The sequence below is a fragment of the Cibotium barometz genome, chromosome 38 (genome assembly GCF_041138505.1).
Source record: "Cibotium barometz isolate CiBa-2024 chromosome 38, ASM4113850v1, whole genome shotgun sequence".
In the NCBI taxonomy this organism is placed as follows: domain Eukaryota; kingdom Viridiplantae; phylum Streptophyta; class Polypodiopsida; order Cyatheales; family Cibotiaceae; genus Cibotium; species Cibotium barometz.
Genome location: NC_141083.1, coordinates 13331726 through 13356087, shown reverse-complemented (window position 1 = coordinate 13356087; position 24362 = coordinate 13331726). Strand labels below are relative to the sequence as shown.

The 24362-nt window shown below is 37.8% G+C and overlaps 1 pseudogene; it reads left to right on the top strand.

Annotated features, from left to right (window-relative positions):
- LOC147616370 (uncharacterized) overlaps positions 1 to 24058 on the top strand; it is a 301034-nt pseudogene extending 276976 nt beyond the window's left edge.
- Positions 24059 to 24362: the final 304 nt, after the last annotated feature.

The window sequence follows — 24362 nt, the reverse complement described above, 5'->3', positions numbered from 1 at the left end:
CTCCATCCTCAGAGAATTTTTGGACTAGTTTTGAGATGATATGGGGTTTCATCTGGGAAGGTCGAGGTTCTAGAGTACAACCCAACTCCGTGACCATCACCCATCTTAGCTGCAATATTCAACAAGTCTGTCCTTGTGGCTCCATTAAAGTCCATGGTTGGATCGTTTCTAGGTCTCTTGAGAATTGCTCCCCCCCTTCCTAGACCTCGTCCCCTACCCATATTAGCTCTTCTTGGTATCTTAGGCTCGTGGACTTGTCCGATTGTGGTATCTTGGTGGGATTCCCCAGCAAATTGTGCTTCTTCATCTCATGATTGGTTTGGAGACCAAAAAATCCCTGAGCTATATCAATGATCCCAATGGACTTAGTTGGAGAGTGTGGTTTGTCACCTTCCCCAAACCCAATGTATCGCAGCCCTTCATAAATTCCTCACTACTGGTTTCTACGGTGGTCAGGTTTCTCAAGACACTTAAGTGTGTGCTTGCAGACAGTCCCAATCCCACACTTCTTTGATAGGAAGTTCCTGGATGATTTGATGCACTATCGTCATGCGTAAGATCGTCTTCAATGAGTTTTCTAGATCTTAAGTGCATGTATGTATGATTTGATAAGATAGTATCCAACCCAAATTGATTCAATTCCTGGTTCTATCGCTCTGTTTAGGAGGTGTGAATTAGCAGAGAATATTTCAGGTCGTGAAATAGAATGACTTAGTTCACGTCATGAAACTATAGAACAAATGGTTCACGTCGTGAAACAAAAAGTATTTCACGGCGTGAACTACTTCAAAAATAGTTCACGTTGTGAAAGTCTAGTGCATTTTCACGTGATCCAATCTTTATCCTTAAGATTAAATTCCTTCTTTATCTGACCCTCACAGCCTTAGTTTTGTCAATTCGTTGGTTTTGGTCTTCTTGTGAAACAACAGGATTGAGTTCATGTCGTGAAACAAAAACTGTTTCACACTGTAAACTACTTTGAAAGTGTTTCACGTCGTGAACTACTTTGAAAATTGTACGATTCCTCCCTCCAGCTTTTGAGGTATAAAGGTGTAAGAACCTCCCCTTCTGTTCTTGTAATTACTCCCCTCTCTGGAAATAGAAGAAAGATCTTGTTTTACCCTGTTTTGGCCTAGAGAGAGATAGTCCAAAATTGAGATATCTTTGGATATAAAAATCCTCCTAGTGTCTAGAATGGATTCCCCTGAAATAGAAGTTCAAAATGAACTTTCCAATGTGCATTAGGAATTAATTGAAAATGGTATAAGGGACCTTAGCCTAAGGGTCTACATTTTTAGAAGTTTTTGGATTATGGTCCAATTAAGGTTCCAATGGGCCAATTGGATTAATCCAAGTGTTGGGATGAGATCACTATGTTGTAGTTTTTGAACAACCCTAACTGATCCATCTTTTAGGAGTGATTCTCGTTGCATCTTGCCCAAAATGTACCCTCAAATACATGTTTGATAGGGGGCCTTAAGCTTTGGCAACTCTGACACCATCTCTTACCTTTTAAGACACCACAAACTACCAAAATTCAAGTGACTAAAGCAAGCATGCCATAGTTTCGTGTCACTCAAAGCGCACGTGGATGTTATTTTTTTGGCGAGCATTTGGCGGGGGCGAGCTTTTTTCATTTTGGCAAGCTTTTGGTGCCAAGGTTTTGCTGACATGAACCCGAGGTGATGAGGTGGTAAGAGTGTGTCCATGTCAACATGGGATTATATATGTGCATACATATAACATCCCCATGATGGTCATGCATGCTATCATGTATGCCCACGATATGCCATGCATATTATATGTGTGGGATGGCATATTAGTGTATGTGTGCAAGATGGACTATATGGCCATGAGATGGGCTATTTATGAGCGATATGGGTTGTATGTACGCGTGAGGATCTATTTGTTTGTGAGATAGATGGATTGTATGTGTGTGAGATGGGTTGTATGGCCATGGGTTATTTGTTGTGAGCTAAAAGGGCTACATGTGCAGGGGAGGGGCTATATGTGAGATGGGTTGTGTGTATGGGATAGGTTGTCTGTGTGCAAGATGGACTGTATAGGCATTGTATAAGTTGCATGTGACCACTGTGAGATCCCGATCTCCACCGCGCAATGGATTCGGGTTACTAGCAGCGGAAGTAGCACATCATGCGTGGGTAGGGGTCTCACACTCGGGGCCTCGCCCACGGATATCCGGACAAGAGACTAATCCGTCGGTTTGTCCAAAACCGAAACCGAAAAAACTTCCTTTACCTGGAAAGCATGGGTGATTCCACCAGGATAACTCTTTACTCTAACGTAGTCAAGATCATTACGGATCAACTGATCTGACTGCACCTTTAACGGTACTTGGTCAAATCAAGGAAGAAACTTGCACTTGGATCATTGGGATCAACGCTTTTTTCCCCATCAAGAGGCACAGCCGTTGATTCCTATCCATAGAACAATTTCTATCCGGGATTTACTTCATCTATCGTAATAATAGAAATTAAATCTCCATTTACGGATCCATCAGTCCAGCCTAACCCCATCCAGTCCCATGGGTTAGCCAGCCGCCCAACCACTGTAGTGATGGGATCCAATTAAGAATTTGGTTAGGTTTTGTCGCGGGTACCAAGGAAAAGAGTTCCAAGGCCCCCTAGCCGGAAGTTCATGCAAACATAAATTTAGTCACACCACTTACACACCCAATATGAAATTGCCTTTTTCTTAGCATCAACTAGCTTTAAAACAATCCTTTAATAAAACCATTATGTCACTGATGACAATCCTCAAAGTCTCTGGTTGAATCCTTATTTCCAATCATTCATTCATTGGTATACTTATGGCATCATTGGCAACCAGAACGCTCACCACCTGTTCGCTCAGGGGCCTTTTCCATAGTTCCTAGCTCATAGTAACCGACAATATATTCATATAATAGAATGGAATCTCCGTGGAAGATGTGTGCATGGGATGGATTGTATACGTGCTAGACAGGATGTATGCCATTGGGATGGGTTGTTTTTTAGTTGGATGGGATCTTTGTTGTCCATGATCAGCATCATATGTCAGTGGCATGAATTATTACCAAAAAAAATTGGGTGAATAAGTAGGCAATACAGAGACAATGTTGGGTACAATAACACTATTAAAAGCAAAAAACAATGGGGGGGGCCTTCCCACCCACACGGTCTACAATACCATTGTCCCAATCCATAAGGCCCGGGACTCACTTCATCTATACACCATTATTGATGTATTCTATGATAAATATGATAACATGGCTACAATTATTACAAAATTTGAAGACATTCAAGGAAATTGTAGTGCTTAACAGCTTTTTGAAGCTTCTATTTACTTCATTAAAGTATATAAAGGGACTACATACTTGTTGAACCAATTGGTTACATCATTGTTACATTATCATTTAAAAAGAAATGTAGCTGAGATTTGATCTTGTACAAAAGGATTACTGACATTAAGCATATAAAAAAAATACACGAATTGCTATTCTACGCCATGCTAATAAATAGAAGGATGCAAAATCATGCTATATTGGTAGGATATTCACAAAAATCCAAAAGGTAGAATTCACTCTTGCTCCACGCAAATAATGGATATGTTCTCTCCCTTGAGAGTGAAAACTATACTTGTTTCTCTTCAAAATCCTGGGCTGATGCATAAACATGTTCTCATTTTGACTTAGTCCCATTACTCGTAAGTACACGTAGTACATATGTTTGCAAGCTAGGAAAGATGCTTGTGTGTCAAAACGCCCTTGAAAGTCAAGGCAATCGCATGATGGGATCTCAAAAATTTGTACAGCATATGGTTTACCTCATGACATGGATCCTTCTGTCTCAATATAGAATATATTACTAGGTCCAGGTTGCAACTCAACTTGTGTGATGACTTGTACGACAAGATCAAGATCAAGAGCCTTCTTTATACGATCTTTTGCCTTGCAAGAAATACATGTCCTATACTTTGGCCACTTATTGTCGGTACTTGGAGTTGCATTGGGTGTCTCCATGGCACCTTGGCTACTCCTACTAGTGGATACATGGACTTGTAGCATTGCCTGCATTTTAGTGTCCAGCACAAATCCATCCCTTGTAAGGGATTCCACCTTAGCACCAATAAGATTAGTGCCTAGGGCAACCGGCCATACATTAGGCACTTCAGGTGGCACAGGGGAGATGTTGTATCAACTTGCCATGTGTGAGTGAAATCACTATTACAAAACCACAGCCATTGATCTCCTTCTAGGGTCCTTATTGCTGTATACATTGGTGTTCCATTAGTAGCCTCTTGCATGGTTTGCACCACATGCAATGGACCTGGTGTTTTCTTGCTTTAGCCCTGGTCACCAACTTAGTCAAGCTTGAACCATCTCCAATGTGCTTCCCTTGTATGAAGGCTAGTTGCTAAGCACTTTGTAGTAATGTGTTTGCCAGATTTGAGATGTAAGTATCATATAGAGATATCTTATCTTTGTAACCTTCACCTGCTAGCCAGCTTCCATGCTTACATTCAAACAAATTTGTGGTGGTCATGATGCTATCTCAATTATATCACCGTCGTGCATGTCAATTCATTGGTTATTCTTTAGGTGAGAGCAGAAATACATTGGATGTTTAATATTAAACATGCTAATTTAATTTCACATTACCATTGGTATACTACCCCAATGGGTGAATCGCTTTTGCCACCAACTTAACCATGAATCCATGCATGGAATATCCACTTGGCAAACATGTCTAGCCTACAACCATTATCTAATTTTATGGATTTGGGCAAGTGTGTCTATCCTTGTCGTTTCCTTTCTCCAATTCTCACACATGGAATAGTGAGTACTTTGCTCACTTTTCACAATGAACTTTTTGTGTGATAGTGTAAACTTTGAGCAAAATGAAAATGACAGGACCGCTCTTGATCTGCCATCTCCTCCCAAAATTGAACACATGGCAAACTACGATCCAATTGGCTTGTGCCCTAATCTACCCTATGAAGCCCCTAAAATCTGCATGTTGATGCCCATTTTTTCACCCATCACATCATTCAAGGATTGCCAAAACGTAACTTGGGCATTTGTATCTTCCACTTTCATCTCGCACGTTGCAATTGTTAAGATCTCTTGTACACTATTATATCATCAGTGTATTAGTTTTATTTGTCTTACACACATCTCCCCAAAATATTGTGTACTCACATACATAACGTGGGTCATAAATGTGACAGGCCATTGTAACCCAGTCCTTCACTCTGTGGGTTTGATTGAAGCATACCCATGAATGGCAAAGATCTCCATTGGAATCATGTCTCATTCGACTTACAAGATCTACTCTTGAGGCTGGTCCCTATGTTGACATATTAAAAATATAGCATACTTCATCGTCCATACCTTGTTCTGGAAATAGGCTACCATGGAAGAATTGGTATGTGCTATCCCTCTTTAGCTTCAATAGATCATCATAACCCCAAGAAAATCTCTCGGGACCTTCACGACCTTGAGACACAATTCCACGAAATCTGTTGTGGAAGTGAACCAAGTATACACATCCAATCGCATTAGTAAAACCACATAGAATGAGATTTCATGTGTCATGGAGGTGCCATTATGAAACTAGACACTCACCCTTTACTCTCTACAAGAGGAAAGAGCTCCTCCAAGTAGTTTGTAAGCTTTGCCTTGCTTAGAATTTGGGATGATGATTTAAGGGGAATTACCATTGAGTTCATAACCAGTTCTTTGGCAATGGACATCTGAACCTTTCGTACACCAGCATTTCTATCCACTCTTAATACCCTCTTCACCATCTCTCGTATCTTTTCCATTGACTCTTTCGATGTGCCTAGTTGGACCTCATGAGCATGGTGTCCAAGGTGGAACATTAAGAGTGTAAATGTATTGTCCCGTGTGGCATAACATAATAAACCATTGCTTCATAAAACGCCACACACATCCCTCGTTTCTTACAATAGAAACAACTCATTGTACCATTATCATCTCCTGAACTCTCTGGAATACATCTTTTCCTTCTACTTCCTTTAAATGATGTTCTATTTCTCTTCCTAGTCCAAAGGAAATGTGGACAAGTATTTTCTTGGCACTCCAACTCACCAACACAATAACATATGTGTGAGACCCCTCTGCCCCCTCCGCGCACCGGATTCCCAGTTGTTATAGCAACAAAAGTAGCTTCCTCTTGCGTGGGGCAGGGTTTCCCACTCGGGGCCTCGCCCTCGAATGTCCGGGCATGAGACTAATCTGGTGGTCATTCCGAAATCGAAACCGGGAAAATTTCCCTTGCTTGAAAAACGAGGACCCCACCTTTTTGATTTTCTTAACGAATTTTCTAACGGGATCATGAGAACTAAACTATCCTTCACCTAATTAAACCAGATAGAAGGAAAACTATTACAGACTTAACTTGAAGAAATCAACGCTTTTTTCCTAACTGAATTCAGGCACAGCCTTTGATCTATTCATTTGAGAAAGTCTTCAGGTTTTTATTTAACTACTCCAGTTCTAAGCATATTCCTATTATTTCAATTTTAATATTAAAACTCCACTGATTCCAGCCTAACCCCATCAGGCCCATGGGTCAACCACCACCCAACCATTGAAATCGGTAGAACCAGACAATTACTCACCCACCCATAATTGAATGCCTTTCTTAACTTTTGCTTTTGAATATAGATACGCACACACTCCTCTTTAAAACTTTAACTTACAAAACAATCCATTGACAAACAGTTATTGGTTACAGATGTCATAACTCAAAAATTCCATCCAGTCCCTTGTTTCTCAAAAAACAGAATCACTATGGACTCTCCGTTGAGACTAGCTGGTCTCAGCAAAACGAGATCCAGTAACAGATTATAATAATCATACAATAATCATTCGTCCATCATACAATCTTCCACGACATACGCATGGGTGTCCTAGGCACTGCGAGCCCATGCATCACCTGGTCAGAACCCTCCAGGATCCTCCTTAGGTGTCCTGGCATTTCACTCAAGGACCGCTTCATTGGCCCTCGTCCATCGTACCGAAAGCGCACCATTTTAACCGTACCGAGGTTGGTCAAGACCTGGGCAGGCTTTTCCGCATGAGCTGTCCTTTTAAAACTCCCCGCCCCAGCTGTTGCAACCGAACTTCCCTTAGAAAAACACATACCAAATGCTCCCTCCAGCATTCTGGCGTACGATAGGCCTTTAAGAAAACATGGTTTCTATGCAAGTTTTCAGTTTGATTTTCATTTGAATACAAGGAGTATTTCTTGAATCAGTATCCCCAAAACTTCTTGATCGTAATTCTGAATTCCATAACAGAATTCCTTGAATTTTGTAACCTTGATCCGCAGATCAATTTGAAGGGTCTCAAACTTAGTTTCAGATTTGGCGGGAGATTTAAGTGTATTTTCTTGAACTAGTCACATCTTTTTTCCTCGAAACTGATGAAAGAGTTTGGTCTTGGTCGTAGTTTGATTTAGGGTTCGAGTCTGATAAGATTTTTCCTGAGCTATCTTTCTCGAAAAGGGGTGATATTTCAGTTACTATTTTACTGAATTTCATTCATTGAATATTCACTTAGCTGATTTATAAATTTATCACAAATTTTGATGAGGAATAAATTAATCATTTATCTGAATATTTCGATCTCGATAGATTTCCTGAATTTTCTCTTTACAATCCATGTGAATATAAAACGATAGAAATTTCTCTCTTAGAGTATTTACTTATTCATTTATCAAATACTCAGAAATTAAACATACAATTAAAGAGGATTCTAATTTTGATATAAAAATTCTTTATGCATCTATTTGTGCATAAAATCAAATTTAATAGGAATAACACTTTTAAATAAAAAGAATTTCTTTATGCATCTATTTATGCATAAAATCAATTTTTATAGGAATAACGCTTTTATAATAAAAAAATTTCCATTATGCATCTTTCTATGCATAGAAATTAAATTCAATGAAAATAACACTTTTATAATAAAAAAATTTCCATTATACATCTTTCTATGCATAGAAATTAAATTCAATAAAAATAACACTTTTATAATAAAAAAATTCCCATTATGCATCTTTTTATGCATAGAAATTAAATTCAATGAAAATAACACTTTTATAATAATAAAAATTTCCATTATGCATCTTTCTATGCATAGAAATTAAATTCAATGAAAATAACACTTTTATAATAAAAAAATTTCCATTATGCATCTTTCTATGCATATAAATTAAATTCAATAAAAATAACACTTTTATAATAAAAAAATTTCCATTATGCATCTTTCTATGCATAGAAATTAATTTTAATAATTGATATCAGTGATATCCATGCATATTCATAGGTGAATATGTACATGGAGTAAATTAGAATATTTCTTTTAGAATGCACAAACGGTGGGAATTACTCTTTGGAATAACATAAAAATAAACTTTCTTTTCCACAAAATTCTAGAAAATTTTGCCATAACTTCCTTTGTATGGTTGACTATTTTTCATTTTAAACATTCTATTTTCAATTTAATGTAACCCCAATTAGATGAATAGGACTCTAATCTACACAATTTTCAATTTCCAAGAGAGTAAACAATAAGAAAAGTTTAATTAATCTTTTTGTTAAACATTCTAGGATAAAGAAAGACTGAATTGTAAGGAAGAGAAGGGGATGGCCTTTTCATCAAGGCATAGCATTAGAATTTACTTTAATCAACCATAAAAAACAAGAAAATCAAGAAAACCATAGATTTGAAATTAAAAAGTAAGAAAAATTTAGCTTATATGGAGTTTGTAAGCTTTCCTTTGGCTTGAGGGATTGAGGGTTCTACTCTTGTTTGGATCAAGAGTGGCCACCAATTACTTTGGAGAGAGGATTAAGTCAAAAACAATTGAATTATCAAGAAAATTCAATGTATTGGTTTTGGGTAGGAGTAGAGTAACAGTGCATAAACACTACTAAGATTTTACAAAGGGGGAGGCTTCTATTTATAGGAAAAAGTGAGCCTCAAACCAAGCAAACTGATTCTAGAATTTTTTAGATCAGTTTGGTCAATTTTTGACCATTTTTTGGTCAAATCAGCTTACTTTTTGGAACTATACTTGAAATAGGAGAGAGGAGAGATGAAATATCTCATTTAATTGATTTAAAATTGGGGAGTAATGATGAGAAAAAAGGCTCCTCCTTCATGAGGGGGAATCCCCACTCTGAGGTGTCAAAAATTCAATTTTGTAATGTTTCCTTTGGTCCTTAGTCCTTAGTCCACTCTTCATCTTATGTGAGTATTTACTCATTTTTGGGGGCTTTTTCTTTTATTCTTCAATTTATCTCCTCCCTACATTTGGATTAATCTTATTGGTCCCTCAAAACCTTAATCCAAAATTTTCAAAAAATCTGGACCCTTAGGCTAAGGTCTTTTGAGCAAATTATAATTTATTTCTAACGCACCTTAGGAATTTCTTTTTAAACTTCTATTTTGGGGGAATTTATTTTAATAAGAAAGGACATTTTTCCATCTAAAGATATCTAAAAACTAAATTATCTCTCTCTAGAATATTTTCTCTCTCTAAGCCAAAACAAGGTAGAAGCAAGATCTTTTATTATTCTGAAAAGGGGATTGATTACAGGGGAAGAAACTAGACATCTTGAGGGGCTGGGGAGGAATCTTACAATATGCATGTAGTCCCATCAAAAGTGACATTTGTAGTAGTGGCCTTTGTCCACCATAGGTGACCATCATACTTCGCTTCCATCCCATCCATAGGGGATACTTGTCCAAGTGTTGCTAGAAACTCAAACATATTATCCCCATCATATGACCTTGGTGGATCACCCACACGCCATATCATTTTTGTAAGGACTGTGGATCTACATTGTTCAAGAATCTTTGTCTCACAGTACTTTGGCTTCTCCTGCCAATGCCACTACATGGGCTTAGTAGTTGTTTCTCTGTGAATGGTTCCTCTTCTTTATCCACATCGATGATGATAACATTAGGGGTACCTGCCAGTCCATTGAAATGAGATTCAACTTCAATAGCAAAATGTACTGATGACCCTCATTCTGAAGAAATGATGCATGGAGAAGGTGATTCAACATTCACCATCTTGTCACCAATAACTCTATAAATATATGAGGCGTCCTCCTTAAGAATATAATATGTCTTCTTGTCGATATCTTTATATTGTGGAAGCTCTATGGTTAATGAGGTCCCACCCTGTAGCTCCATCATAGTAGCAATTAAATATTTAAACCTTCAATTTTGGTGCAACTTGCTATCCAAAGAGCTTTTACAGATTATAGCCTTGTCATCAAGAAATGGGATGTGAAGTGAATCCTCAGGCTAATCTGACAATATGATAGTCACCTCCATCAAAAAGCAAGGGAATGAGAGAGGACAACAGGTTAGAGAGGATTAAACATAATCGTATTGAAAAAGATGGGGGAGCTATTAGAGATATATAATCGTTAGAGAGAGAGAGAGAGAGAGAGAGAGAGAGCGTATAATATGCTAATATATATATATATATAAAGTATTAAATTGTATAAGAGAGATATTAAAAAAGAAAAGATAAATATAAATATAAATATTGAGAGGAGAGAGAGAGAGAGAGAGAGAGAGAGAGAGAGAGAGAGAGAGAGAGAGAGAGAGAAGGCATATTACATGCTAATATATATATATATAAAGTATTAAATTGTACAAGAGAGATATTAAAAAAGAAAATATAAATATTGAGAGAGCGAGAGAGAGAGAGAGAAGGCATATTACATGCTAATATATATATATAGAGTATTAAATTGTACAAGAGAGATATTAAAAAAGAAAATATAAATATTGAGAGAGAGAGAGAGAGAAGGCATTAAATTTAATGAAAAAAGTCCCCTTAAAAAAAGGTTCAAAAAGATAGAGAAAGAAAGAATTAACAAATGGTTTTTTTTAACAGGCTTAAAAAGGTGGAGAGAGAAGCCATTTAAAGAAATGGGGCTCTCTCTAACCCTTTAAACATTAACATTTAAAAAACATTGGGGCCCAAGTAGAGTGATAAGGTGTAGAGAGAGAAGTTTTTTTTAAACATTTAAAAAAGGTTGTAGAGCCAAGCGCTACAACCCTTGGGTGGTCTGTGCGCTCTGCATGTCTGGCCAGGGAGTGGAGCCCACATGCACACGCGCACGTCTTCTTCTTCTTTTTGTATAATGAGAGATTTTTTATTTGTACCAAGCAGTGTCCTTATGGATGAGAGCTGGAAATAAGACTCGATCACGAGACCTTACCCCAAACACACACACGCTTCACCAATTGCTCTACTAGGTAGCCCAAGGTGCCTCTCACACCCTTGGAGGAGATTAGGTCAGACAAAAAGGATAATCTACTGCCATCCCACATCGACGACGCGTAGGACTTGCTGTCGATTGTTGTTGTCGTAGTTAGCTTTTGTCATGATCTCTGTCATCCTCTCCGTCGTGGTGTCTGGTCTACCAAGAAGGAGAAGGAGACAAACGCAAGAAGGCTTCAAAGGTAAAGACGTACACATTTAAAAAAATGGAGAAGTCTCCCCATTTTTTTTAAATGTAAAATTTTCAATATAAGACCTTCAAAATAATATTTTCTCTCTCTCTCCGTTAGAAATCTTCAATATAATATTTTCTCTCTTATTTCCAATATATAAATCTCTCTCTCTCTCTCTCTCTCTCTCTCTCTCTCTCTCCTTTGTCACATCATAGAAATATTCTCTCTTTCCCTCTCTCCGGCTCCTTTTGTCACATTGTAGAAATCTTCTCTCTCTCTCTCGCTCTCTCTCTCTCTCGCTCTCTCTCTCTCTCTCTCTCTCTCTCTCGTGCACCTCCATTTTTGAATAAGGTGTATTTCTTCAGAGTAGCCTGATGAAACACTTTTGGAAGGAGGATATGGAGTGAATCAATGGAGAGATGCAACAAGAGAAAAAATAGCACAAGAATGTGTGGTGTTGCTTGCCAAAGGGGCTTCTAATATAGCTCATATATAAGGCAAGTATACAATTGTATATCTCTTTTTCCTCTTTTCTTTATTACATAGTATTACATTAGGATTTATGCACTCTAGACCCTGTCCAAGGTTTTATGTGTTAACCTCTAATAGGATGAGTTTGCAAAATTATTGAGTAACAAAGTTGATGAATTGGACACAATGGATGAGTCATACCATGAGACTATCCACAAGGCTATGAAAGACACTGAGGATGAGCTTCGCAAGCGTAAGGGCAAAAAGCTTGCTATCATCTTAAGTCCGTCTCTTGTGGCGAAGAGTGATTTACCAAGCTATACTCACTTGATTGGTACAATGGAGAACATTGTGTCACCATGGACAAGCTGAAGGTTCTTGCTAAGGCGTAGATGCCTATGCATAGGTAAGTTATCATGATTTTATAGGTAAAGTCATCACAATCTGAATAACATATTGATGCATAGAATCATGCAGGAAGACCATTGTACTAGACCTTATTCTCAACAAGAAGGTAGGAAAAGATTGCGGTTTTGAGGGGGGTGAAAAGGAGTGGCAGGATTACATAACTCAGGTCTCCTATCGGGAGGCGATCAGCGATTGTGCCTTGGAGATCATACGGGAGGTGGCCATAGGAGAGTATGAGTGCACCATGCGTAGTTTTGATGGTCCAAAGTGGTTCTTTTGATATTAACAGAAAGAGCACATCGCACAAGTATGGAGACAATTGGATCACTTGACTCCAAGAATACCAACGAGAAAGATGCCATTTATCGAGTCAACAGCAAAACGTTTTGTATATAGATAATCTACTTACACCTCAACTCTCAAAAGGTTCTTATTACATTCTCTCATCACTTTCCTATGTGCTGAGATTGCAAGTGGTTTTGGTTTTTGTTGGAGAGGAAGAGGAGATAGAGAGTCTCCCTCTTATCGTGGAGGAATGGCGACAAAGCACATCTGTTACATTGCTCTTTCCACGACAGTGGCGCGAGAGAGGACTTGTTTTGGACACCATGGAGGTCATGCCATGGTTCTATGACTACCCACCAGGAGAGTATCCAAAATCCAAGAAGGTTCTATTTCAAGGTAAGAGCATCATTATAAAGTCTACATATTGTTTCTACAATGTCTAGTGCATCACTCTTAAATTGCATGTCCCATAGACTATGTTCGGAAAATAAAAGAAAAGGCCTCAACTCCATCATGACAAGGGGAGAAATCTGGGAAAAAGAAAAAGAAAAAAGATGGAAAAAAAAAGAAAAGCAAGGCTCCAAGCAAAGGATAACCTCCAAGAAAGAGCCAAGATGTAAGTAAAGGACAAGGTGCAAACAAGGGAGCTCTTAAGAAGAGAAAAGAAGGTTATGTTGACTATGCTCCCTCGATTAGAGCAAACCAAGAACCAATCACTCCGAGTAAGGAGAGCAAGGGAGAGAAGAACACAAGAGAGAAGCACGAAACTCACAGCCATCTTTAATTCTCGATTCACATCTTTTAGATGGCCTGTCATAGCCAAATGGTAAGCCACCCTAAAATTTCCTATGATAGTTATATGAAACATATTCTATGCAATATGCTTATTATCGATTGTGTCTTTCATTTTCATGCCCACACAACAATAAGAACAATTCCAAGGAACTTGGCATTGTGTAAGATTCCTCCCTCCAGGAACCTCCCCTTCTGATCTTGTAATTATTCCCCTCTTTGAAATAAAAGAAAGATTCTGTTTTAGCCTAGAGAGAGAAAATATCTAGAGAGAGGTAATCCAAAATTGAGATATTTTTGGATATAAAAATCCTCCTAGTGTCTAAAATGGTTTCTCTTGAAACAAAAATTCAAAAAGAACTTTCCAATGTGCATTTGGAATTAATTGAAAAGAAGTATAAAGGACCTTAGCCTAAGGGGGTCTAGATTTTCAAAAAATTTTGGATTATGGTTCAATTAAGGTCTCTATGGGCCAATAGGATCAATCCAAGTGTGGGGAGGAGATAAATCCAATTTATAAAAGAAAAACCCCCAAAAATGAGTAAATGCTCACATAAGATGAAGAGTTGACTAAGGACAAGGTTTATTAGTAAAAACTATGAGTATTACTAAAAAACTAAGAGTATTACTAAAAAAATGAGATATTTTGGGTATAATGATTCAATTTTGACACCTTCGTAAGCAGAAGGGAGCTCTTCAAGGAGGCACCTATTTCACTTGTGTGGTGGAGTTTTAAACTCAAAAATATTGTGATATTTTTATCTCTCCTCTCTCCTAGATCAAACCAAATCAAAAGGGAGCCAAACTAGGTTCAAATCTTGTCCAAATTCAGCACCAAACTGAACTTGGAAAATTATAGAAACTAGTTGGACTTGGTTAGAGGCCTCCCTCACCTATAAATAGATCCTTAGCCCTTTGTAAAAAATATGAGAACTATACCATGCCAGTACTATACTGAAATAATGATATTTTCTATTATCCTCTAAAAATCCTCTACAAATTGAAGAGATTGGAGCTTCTCTCTCTCTCTTCAATCTTCCTTGTGATTCCAACAACATACCAAACCAATTGATTGGTTGGGGGCCTCTACTGTGATCAAAGAATCAAGTAATTTAGGAGGTAAAGTGTGGATTATTGTCTTCTTTTTCTTAAATCTGCAAATGTTTCTCTTCTCAATCCCTCTCAAGCTTGAGAAGCATTAATTTGAATGGTTTTTGAATACTATTGAAGTTCTTTAATGTATTGTAATGAAGAAATACATAAATTTCTATTTATGCTTAATTTATGATGGTTTTTAAGCATTTCTCTCTCTCCCCCAAAGAATGGTCATTCCTATGACCTATTCTCAATTCAAATGAAGCTTCTCATGAAGCATTTCTCTAATCTAAAAGTAATTTCTATGCTTGTCTTATTGGAGGCCAAAATAATGGCTTTTAATACTTTTATGCTATTTAATTTATGGTAAAATTAAGAATCAATCCATGATTGGATAATGATCCAATTAGTGGTTATTCTAGTCACATGAATAATACTAAACTTTATTCTTTCAAATTTATTGAGAATTGTCAGTAATAGCAGCGGAGCTATGGCAAAATTTCTAAAAAAATAAACACATAAATCATTTTCGTTTATATTATGAAAAGAGGACTTCATAGCATATTCTAGGATTAATCATCCTAGATTAATTAAATGATTCTCATTATAATCATGGAAAATTTTGATTTTTATATTTATGCATAAATAGTAATTAGCAAAAGAGAAATTTCTAGTAATTCATTTTTAATGTTAAAAGAGGAATTCCTATGACATTTGGAAATTCCATCATTGAGATGGGAAAAGCAAAATTCCTAGCATATTGGAATTAATGAGTATTTTAATTAAATTCAAAGATGAAATTTATATAAATTTATTTTTTCTATAAGAAATATTTAAATGTTAAAAGAGGAATTCCTATGACATTTGGAAATTCCATCATTGAGATAGGAAAAGAGAAATTCCTAGCATATTGAAATTAATGAGTATTTTAATTAAATTCAAAGTCAACGAATGAGTCCATGGCTCTTTTATATGGATCTGTTGGTTGATCTCGCTGATCTTCAACGGAGATTTCATTTTGATTTTTATAAGTGAATATATTGCTGGGTACTATGAGCTAGGAACAGGGCCCCTGAAGGTGGTGAGCGTTCTGGTTGCCAATGATGCCATAGGTACACCGATGAAGGAATGATTGGAAATTAGGATTCAACCAGATATTTTGGAGGATTATGATCAGTGACACTATGGTTTCATTGAATGATTGGAAATTAGGATTCAACCGGATATTTTGGAGGATTATGATCAGTGACACTATGGTTTCATTAAATGATTGTTTTAAAGATAGCTGAATCTATGAAAAAGGCAATTTCATATTGGGTGTGTAAGTGTGTGACTAGTTTTAAGTTTGCATGAATATCCAGCTAGGGGGCCTGGGAACTCTTTTCCTCCCTGGTACCTGGGACAAAACCTAACCAAATTCCTAATTGGATCCCATCACTATAGTGGTTGGGCGGTTGGCTAACCCATGGGACTAGATGGGGTTAGGCTGGACTGATGGATCCCTAAAATGAGACTCAATTCTGTTATGGTACGATAGATGAAGTAAATCCCAAATAAAAATTGTTCTATGGAAAAGAATCAACAGTTGTGCCTCTCAATGAGGAAAAAGGCGTTGGTCTCTATGATCCAAGTGCAAGTTTCTTCCTTGATCTGACCGAGTGTCTTTACACGTTCGGTCGAATCAGTTTGGTTAGTGATGACCTTGACTACGTTAGAGTAAAAATATCCTAGAGGAATCGCCCGTGCTTTCCAGGTGAGGGAAGTTTTTTCGGGTTCGGTTTTGGAAGAACCGAGGGATTAGTCTCTTGTCCGGATATCCGTGGGCGAGGCCCCGAGTGAGGGACCCTGCCCCGCGCAAGAAGTGCTACTTCCGCTGCTAGCACCCCCGAATTCGCTGCGCCGCAGAGTGGGTGGGGATCTTTCAGCTGGTATCAGAGCGAATTGGCTAAAGTGGATCAACCGAGAAGCCAAAAATGTCAAAAATTTATGAAGTAGCAGTAAAAGGTTAGAATTGTGTGATGAAATTCATACAAATTGATATTCAGAATAAAATTCATAAATTAGTAATTGGGTCTTCAGATGGAAGTACCACAATTGTATGGAATCCCTGACTTGCTTGAGACCTGGACATGATGGTATTTACCTTATAATTCCAAGGACCGTGACGACTACCCGTGTATACCAAGGGTATAACTGTAGCTCTTTACTGGCAGTATATACAAGTAAGTCTAAGACCTTGAAATTATAAGCAAAAATGATATCCAAATGATGGATTCGAATGCTGGTTGATATGATTTTAAAATTCTGGTTGAGAATTGATGAGTTGATTTGGATTCTAATTGAAAAATGATGATTCCTGAAAGGTGATAAGTTGAACAAAACCACAATGAGGATGAATGGGACGAATCCCAGTAATGATGTTAATAACTGGAATAGTGATAATGACTTCAGCAAATCACTATGAGATTAGTGGATTGTGCTGACAGATTGCTGTTGTTTGACCTATGACCCAGTGGCTCAAATTAAGGGATGACAAATTGAGAACCTATATAACTGAAATTCCCGTGGAGGAATGTTCAGATATAACTTTCGATCTAATGGACCATTATTGTGTTAAGGATATGAATGATATGTTCTGAATGAATTGTTATCTGATAATGTGTTTTATATAAGGGATCTTATCCCAGGATTCTGTTGGGTTGACCAGACTATAAGGAACCCCAGAATCAGTTGAATCTTAAGAAAAAGAGTTGTCCTCCAGTTGCGAGATGAGGACATCTCGTATTTTTTAAGTGGGGTAGAATGTAAGATTCCTCCCTCTAGCTTTTGAGGTATACAGGTGTAAGAACCTCCCCTTCTGATCTTATAATTGTTCTCTTCTTTGAAATAAAAGAAAGATCCTATAGAGAGAAAATGTCTAGAGGGAGGTAATCCAAAATTGAGATATTTTTTTATATAAAAATCCTCCTAGTGTCTAAAATGGTTTCCCCTGAAATAGAAATTCAAAAAGAACTTTCCAATGTTCAATTGGAATTAATTGAAAATAGTATAAAGGACTTTAGCCTAAGGGTCTAGATTTTCAAAAAAATTTGGATTATGGTCTAATTAAGGTTCCTATGGGCCAATAGGATCAATCCAAGTGTGGGGAGGAGATAAATCCAATTTATAAAAGAAAAGTACCCAAAATTGAGTAAATGCCCACATAAGATGAAGAGTTGATTGAGTACAAGGTTTATTAGTAAAAAACTATGAATATTACTAAAAAAATGAGATATTTTGGATATAATGATACATTTTTGACACCTTGGTAAGGAGAAGGGGGCTCTTCAAGGAGGTGCCTATTTCACATGTGTGGAGGAGTTTTAAACTAAAAAATAATAAGATATTTTTATCTCTCCTCTCTCCTAGATCAAACCAAATCAAAAGGGAGCCAAACTAGGTCAAAACTAGGAGTTTTAAACTAAAAAATAATAAGATATTTTTATCTCTCCTCTCTCTTAGATCAAACCAAATCAAAAGGGAGCCAAACTAGGTCCAAATCTTGTCCAAATTCAGCCAAACTAAACCTAGAAAATTCTAGAACCTAGTTAGACTTGGTTAGAGGCCTCCCTCACCTATAAATAGATCCTTAGCCCTTTGTAAAAATATATGTGAACTATACCATGCCAGTATTATACTAAAATAATAATATTTTCTATTATCCTCTAAAAATCCTCTACAATTTGGAGAGAATGGAGTTTCTCTCACTCTCTCTCTGTCTCTTCAACCTTCTTTGGAGTCTTCATCAACATACTAAACTAATTGATTGGTTGGGGGCCTCTCCTTAGACTAAAGAATCAAGAAAAATAAGAGGTAAAGTGTGATTTATGGTCTTTTTCTTAATCTCTAAATGTTTCTCACTTCTCAACCCCTCTCAAGCTTGAGAAGTATTCAATTGAATGGCTCTTTAATGCAATTGAAGCTCTCTAATGGATTTTAGTGATTAAACACATAAAGTTTTCATTTATGCTTAAATTAAAATATTTTTTAAAGCATATCTCTCTCCCCCAAAGAATGACCTATTCTATATTCAATTAATGCTTCTCATGGAGAAATTCTTTATTCACAAATCAAACTCTAGGCTTGTGAAGCTAAAGGTTTAAGAAAATGGTTTTTATACTTATATGCTTGAAAAATATGGCAATATTATGGGATAAATCCATAAATTAGATTTAATGATAAAAGATAGTTATACTATCATAATTATTTTAATATGTCTTATTCTTTTCATAAAAAATAAAAAATTACCAGTAATAGCAGTAGAACTATTGTAAAATTTTTAAGAAATTGATGCATAATTCATTCTTATGTATAACATGAAAAGAGGACTTCCTATCATATTCTAGGATTGAATATCCTAGGTTAAAAGAATGGTTTTTGTCACATTCAATGGAAAACTAAATTTTAAGTTTATGTGTAATTAAATAATTAAGAAATGAGAAAATTATGGTAATTATATTTAAATGGTAAAAGAAGAATTCCTATGACATTTGGAATTCAATCATTTAGATGGGAAAAGAGAAATTCCTAGCATATTGGAATTATTGGATATTTTATTTTTCTTCCTTGATGACCGAGTGTCTTTACAAGTTCGGTCCATTTTGCATTGTGTGCTTTGAATCTTCGATTGCGCTTGTCTTCCATTTGCATCTCCCAACCCGCCATATCTGGATTTCAACCTTTTCGACTATCTCCTTTCGAGGTGGGAGCTTGATCCTCTTTCTTTTGGTTTTCTTTTTGTTCTTGTATTTTTTATCTTCAAAGATTCATCACATCTTATGTACAGACATTGTAATAAATATAAACAATGTCTTCGTAGAATCTTCACATATGTATCTTTACACAATAAAATTAAAAAATGAAAAAACCCTCATAAACAAACAACCATAATCAACGATTCACAATAACATCCTGCAGTTTCACAAAAACTCAGGTTCATGAACTTACAGTTTCACGCCTCACCTTTTCATCACGACTCACTTTTTCACAGCCTACAGATTCACGACTTACTTTTTCACGGCTCACTTTTTCACACCTTATCTTTTCATGACTAACTTTTCATGTCATACATTTTCATGTTTGGCTTTTCCTCACGGCTCACTTTTTCACGGCTTGTAGATTTATGCTTCACCTTTTCACGACTAACTTTTCACGACATATCTTTTCACCTCTGACTTTTCACGACTCACCTTTTCACGGCTCACTTTTTCACGGCTTACAGATTCACGCCTGACTTTTTTACGGCTCACTTTTTGGCGGCTTACCTATTCACGTCATACCTTTTCACAACTGACTTTTCACGCCTGAATTTTTCACGGCCTGTAGATTCACGAACTCACTCTAACCATGAACCTTCATGCCATAGCTTTCCCCTGACTATTAACACACCCCATGATTGCTCTTACACTAACAAACTCCTCAATCCAACTAACCTATTACCCATTATTTATATTAACCAAAAAAAAGAAAAAGAAAAAGAAAAAGAAAAGATGATACCAACCCCACCAGTCTATAGACAAATGCGATATTTATGTACAGATGTCAACCTCAGAGTCAGAAGCTCTCGAGACCCTCGGTGCGACTCAAGCCAGCACCACTGGATCCCCAGCAAGTCAGAAAAAGAGGCCAGCCCAGTGGCCAAAGATGAACTTCTTGGGCCCTTATGCCCAAGCCTTCCATGGGGCCATCATCAGCAAAGAAGCTCTCACGCTTATGGAAAGGTAGCCCTCCAGTACCATAGCCCAGAATGCCTACAAATTCTGGAGGAGGCTGAAGTAAAAGTAAATCTGGACAAGGTTGGTTTGGGGAAGATGGCAAAGATACTCCCACAAAGTATCGACACAGAACTATGCATAGAATACCTCAAGACCTACAACAAGAAAGGGGACCAAAAGGGGAACCATCACCAAAGCGGACGGCACGCCCGAGCAACTCCTCATCATAGAAGATCTCATACGGGATGCTTTTGTAGTCAAGGTTCAAGAAGACTCCATTGACAAGATGCGTTTGGATGACATGCTCAAGAAAAGTTCGTACAACTCACATGGGGCTGAGTATGAAAACATCCAAGATGAGGCTACGGAGAAAGCTTGCAGGGCTATGTCCTTGATGCTGTAGGTGAAGCCCGTGGACAGATACAATAGGGTCACTTTGAACAGGATTGCCAAAGCACATGAGGAGAAAGAAGACGACTCGACATACTATGTCCATAAGGAGATGGAGAACTACTTGAAGGCCCACCAATCCAAAATATGTAACCCATACCTCCTCGCACAGGTTCTCGATCATGTAGCAAAAAGGCCTCTCCAAGGAGCCCGAACTAGAGGAGCACATGCAGTTGGCACTATTACTAGACCAACCCACATTAACAATTGAAGATATGCAAGAAGGGCAGGCAATCTTGATGGAGACTAAGGAAATCATGAAACAAATCAAGAAGGGGCAAAAGAAGAAAACACACTCTCTCTACTTCAATATGACACTAACACTCTCTCTACTTCAATATGACATAAATCTATCGAAAGGTATAGGCCTAGGAGAACTAACCCTGATCAAACAAAATAGTGAAAGAGATGCTGATCCTACCATAATAATGGAAATTTTATGGGGAGACTTAGTATTAACTAATCCCCAAGACATCTTTTTCTACCCTCTACATCCTATAGTGCTAAACCTTTGTAGTTGGTGTCGCGTTCTCCGAAATTTAGAAATTCTGGGTAGCAGTGTCGAAAAATTAGACGTGTTTGTCCTAGATGACATTCTAGAGACGCCTGCCAACTATGAGGTAGTAGCACATACTTACCAATGGATTATTAGTCATGGGTGGCCAAAAGTATATAACACTTCACCAGCATCTAAATTTATGCGAGTCCACCTTATATCATCCTTTTAGCATTCTAAAACTCTATTCTAATATCTACAAGCACTTAGAAGCCATGCTAACAAATGTACAATACAATTTTGATGCTACCCACATAGAATATCCCACTATTAATCCTGAAGAAATTCCAGACTTACAAGAATTTATTAAGTCTCATAAATCCACTAGCATAGGTCGGGGTCAGGAAGAATCCTCTTCTTCATTTTCAAAATCAACTTACCACCCTGTCTTTTCTAATGTCACTACTAGTAAGTTACTTAATCCATATCCTAATATGCCACCTACTAACACATCTCAAACGATTGCATTTTCTCATCTTTCAATCCTCCAGAGATAGATTTTCTCACTAACACTCACCCCCGATACTAGCACCTCACCCATCTCCACCACGGCACTCTCAAGAGGTACGACATCGTATCCCGCAAGATAATATTGAGGCATTTACTGATGATACCATATTGGAATCTATCAAGTGCAGAGTACAGGGGTTTCATTCGTGCCCTCTTTTGAAGCCAAAGTTAATGTTCAAAGTCCTCATGAAGATAATTCCATTTGAGCCCACAAGACGAATCATGCCAAAAGCTTATTCGGAGATCACTCAACCAAAACAGCACAATGTGCCATGCCCTCTCCGACCTCCACACCCTCAATTAGAAGAACTACTTCCATTGGCTGGAGAGGGTACATTATGGGCGAATGTGGCAAGGCACATAAAGCTAGAAAACCCCCAATTAGCTGTTTTGCTGGAGATACAGATCGTTACATTCATGATCAGCTCTACTGTTTTCGAAGGTGGAGGAAAGCAAACCCTAGGCACACAAGAGGTGGCTATGCCACCATAGTCACCAATGAAGAGCACCCCAGACTGGAAGACTTTGGCATACAACCAGACTGGCGGAAGGAGTACTTGCTGGCAATTTCAGAATACAGCCAAGTGTATATGGGCGCGTCACCAACACTGCAGGTAGACCCTTTATACATGCCAGTTAAAAGAAGATGGACATCGCTGGAATTTCAGGAAGCTAAAAGGCACGACTCACAGCTACAACTTCACAATTTTCATACCAGCAACATTTGCAAACATACAAGATCAAAGACAATAAATGCTTACATGGATAAGGCCATGGCAGAGAATTCCAAACCCCGCAATTGTGGCTAGCATCAGATTTCTAAAATTGGTGGTGGTGCTGATAGACCAACCCAAGGATCCCTACGATGGGTATGAAGCAGAACACTTGAAGTTCGACATCAACCACGACAGGGGTATCGTGCTTTACTACCATCGAGTGCGATGTCTTCCAGACCACATGCATATCACTTTCAAAGACATGGTGGATACATGATTCTGGAGATCTCAGCATTCCGACGCACACTCAAAAAGCTCCAATCCAAGATGGAACTTCTACCAACATGAGTTCGGTGTTCAGGTCTTTAGACCTCGATAACAGGTTATGCGAACAAACCCTACATTAGGAAGGGGGAGATGTTTATCCCATTTTGGATTAACAAACATGATCCTCCAATTGAGGACATTAATAAGTGTTATGAAACGCCACTATAAAAGTTGTACATTATGAGATATTGGCCACCCAAGACGTGGTAAGTAAGTTTTGGGTGCCCAAGTGTGAATAAGGGCCAAATGTATATAAGTCATTTTCTCATAATGAAAAGACACAATCCCCTTTGTGCTATCGAGAGCTCTTCCTTGTGTCTTGAGAGAGATTGAGAGAGAGAGAGAGAGAGAGAGAGAGAGAGAGAGAGAGAGAGAGAGCATTCTAACATTGTTCCTCTTCTATGCTTGTGTGATTCATGCTTGTGTGGAAGAGTGAAAGAGAGAGTGATTGCCTTATGCGACGGTGCGAGCAACTCTATGGTGACAACATGAAGGTGGAGCTTGGAGGCCTCAAGGGACTCAAGTTTGAAGCATTGGTAAGTGCCCTATGATAGTTGTGATGTACTGCTTATCCTTTAGGTGAATGTGTTGAGTTCCCTCTTGGAGGTGTGGTAGCCCATAACAAAAGGCATGCTTTGCATTACTCTTTGTTGCCAAACTCTACTAGTGGAGGGGAACTATATGATTGCATCACACTTGCCAAGGCATTTGTTAGTGAATTAATCAATGGAATAAATGCTAGATTTACGGATTTGCCTCTTTTCAATGCCGCAAAACTTTTTTCTCCTTCTAGCTATGAGAAGGATGTTCGTGTTCGAAGTCAAACGAACAAGGGATTTATGGATCGATTATGTATAAAGTTTGGTGTTCAAGGGAGTAAGCTTATAGATGCAATGCAATGTGAGTTTGAAGTGGATCGTTTTTGTCTCACATTCTACAAAGCAAATCAAACTTTACTTTCCACGAAGCATGGGGACATTGTCATGGTGAAACGGAGTGGGTTGAATCTTATCCAAAGCACTACTTGTGGGTCCCCCCAGTGAGCACCGCCGCATGTGAAAGAGGGTTCTCGAAGAAGAATCATATCAAAGATGACGAGAGGAGTAGTCTTACATTGACTACATTAGACACTCTCATGCTTTTTTCATTATTGGCACCACATGCTTTGGATGACGTGGATTGAGAAAAGATTTATGACATATGGGCCTCCATGAAGTTTTGGAGAGTTTGACGTTTGTCTTCCTAGTTTTGCACGAGGTATGATGATTGATTATGTAACTTTTTGGTGATGGGATTATTATGTATATTGTGCGAGTTTTCAGCATTGGAATTTTTGGTGATGGGATGACTATGTATGTTGCAAAATTTTTTGAAGGAAACTTAAAATGTATGTATCTTTGTAGTGTAACGAGATCGGCTATGTAAGTTGTAACTATTTGAGAGAAAATGGGCTATGTAAGTCTCATGTGATTGACAACGTAACTTCT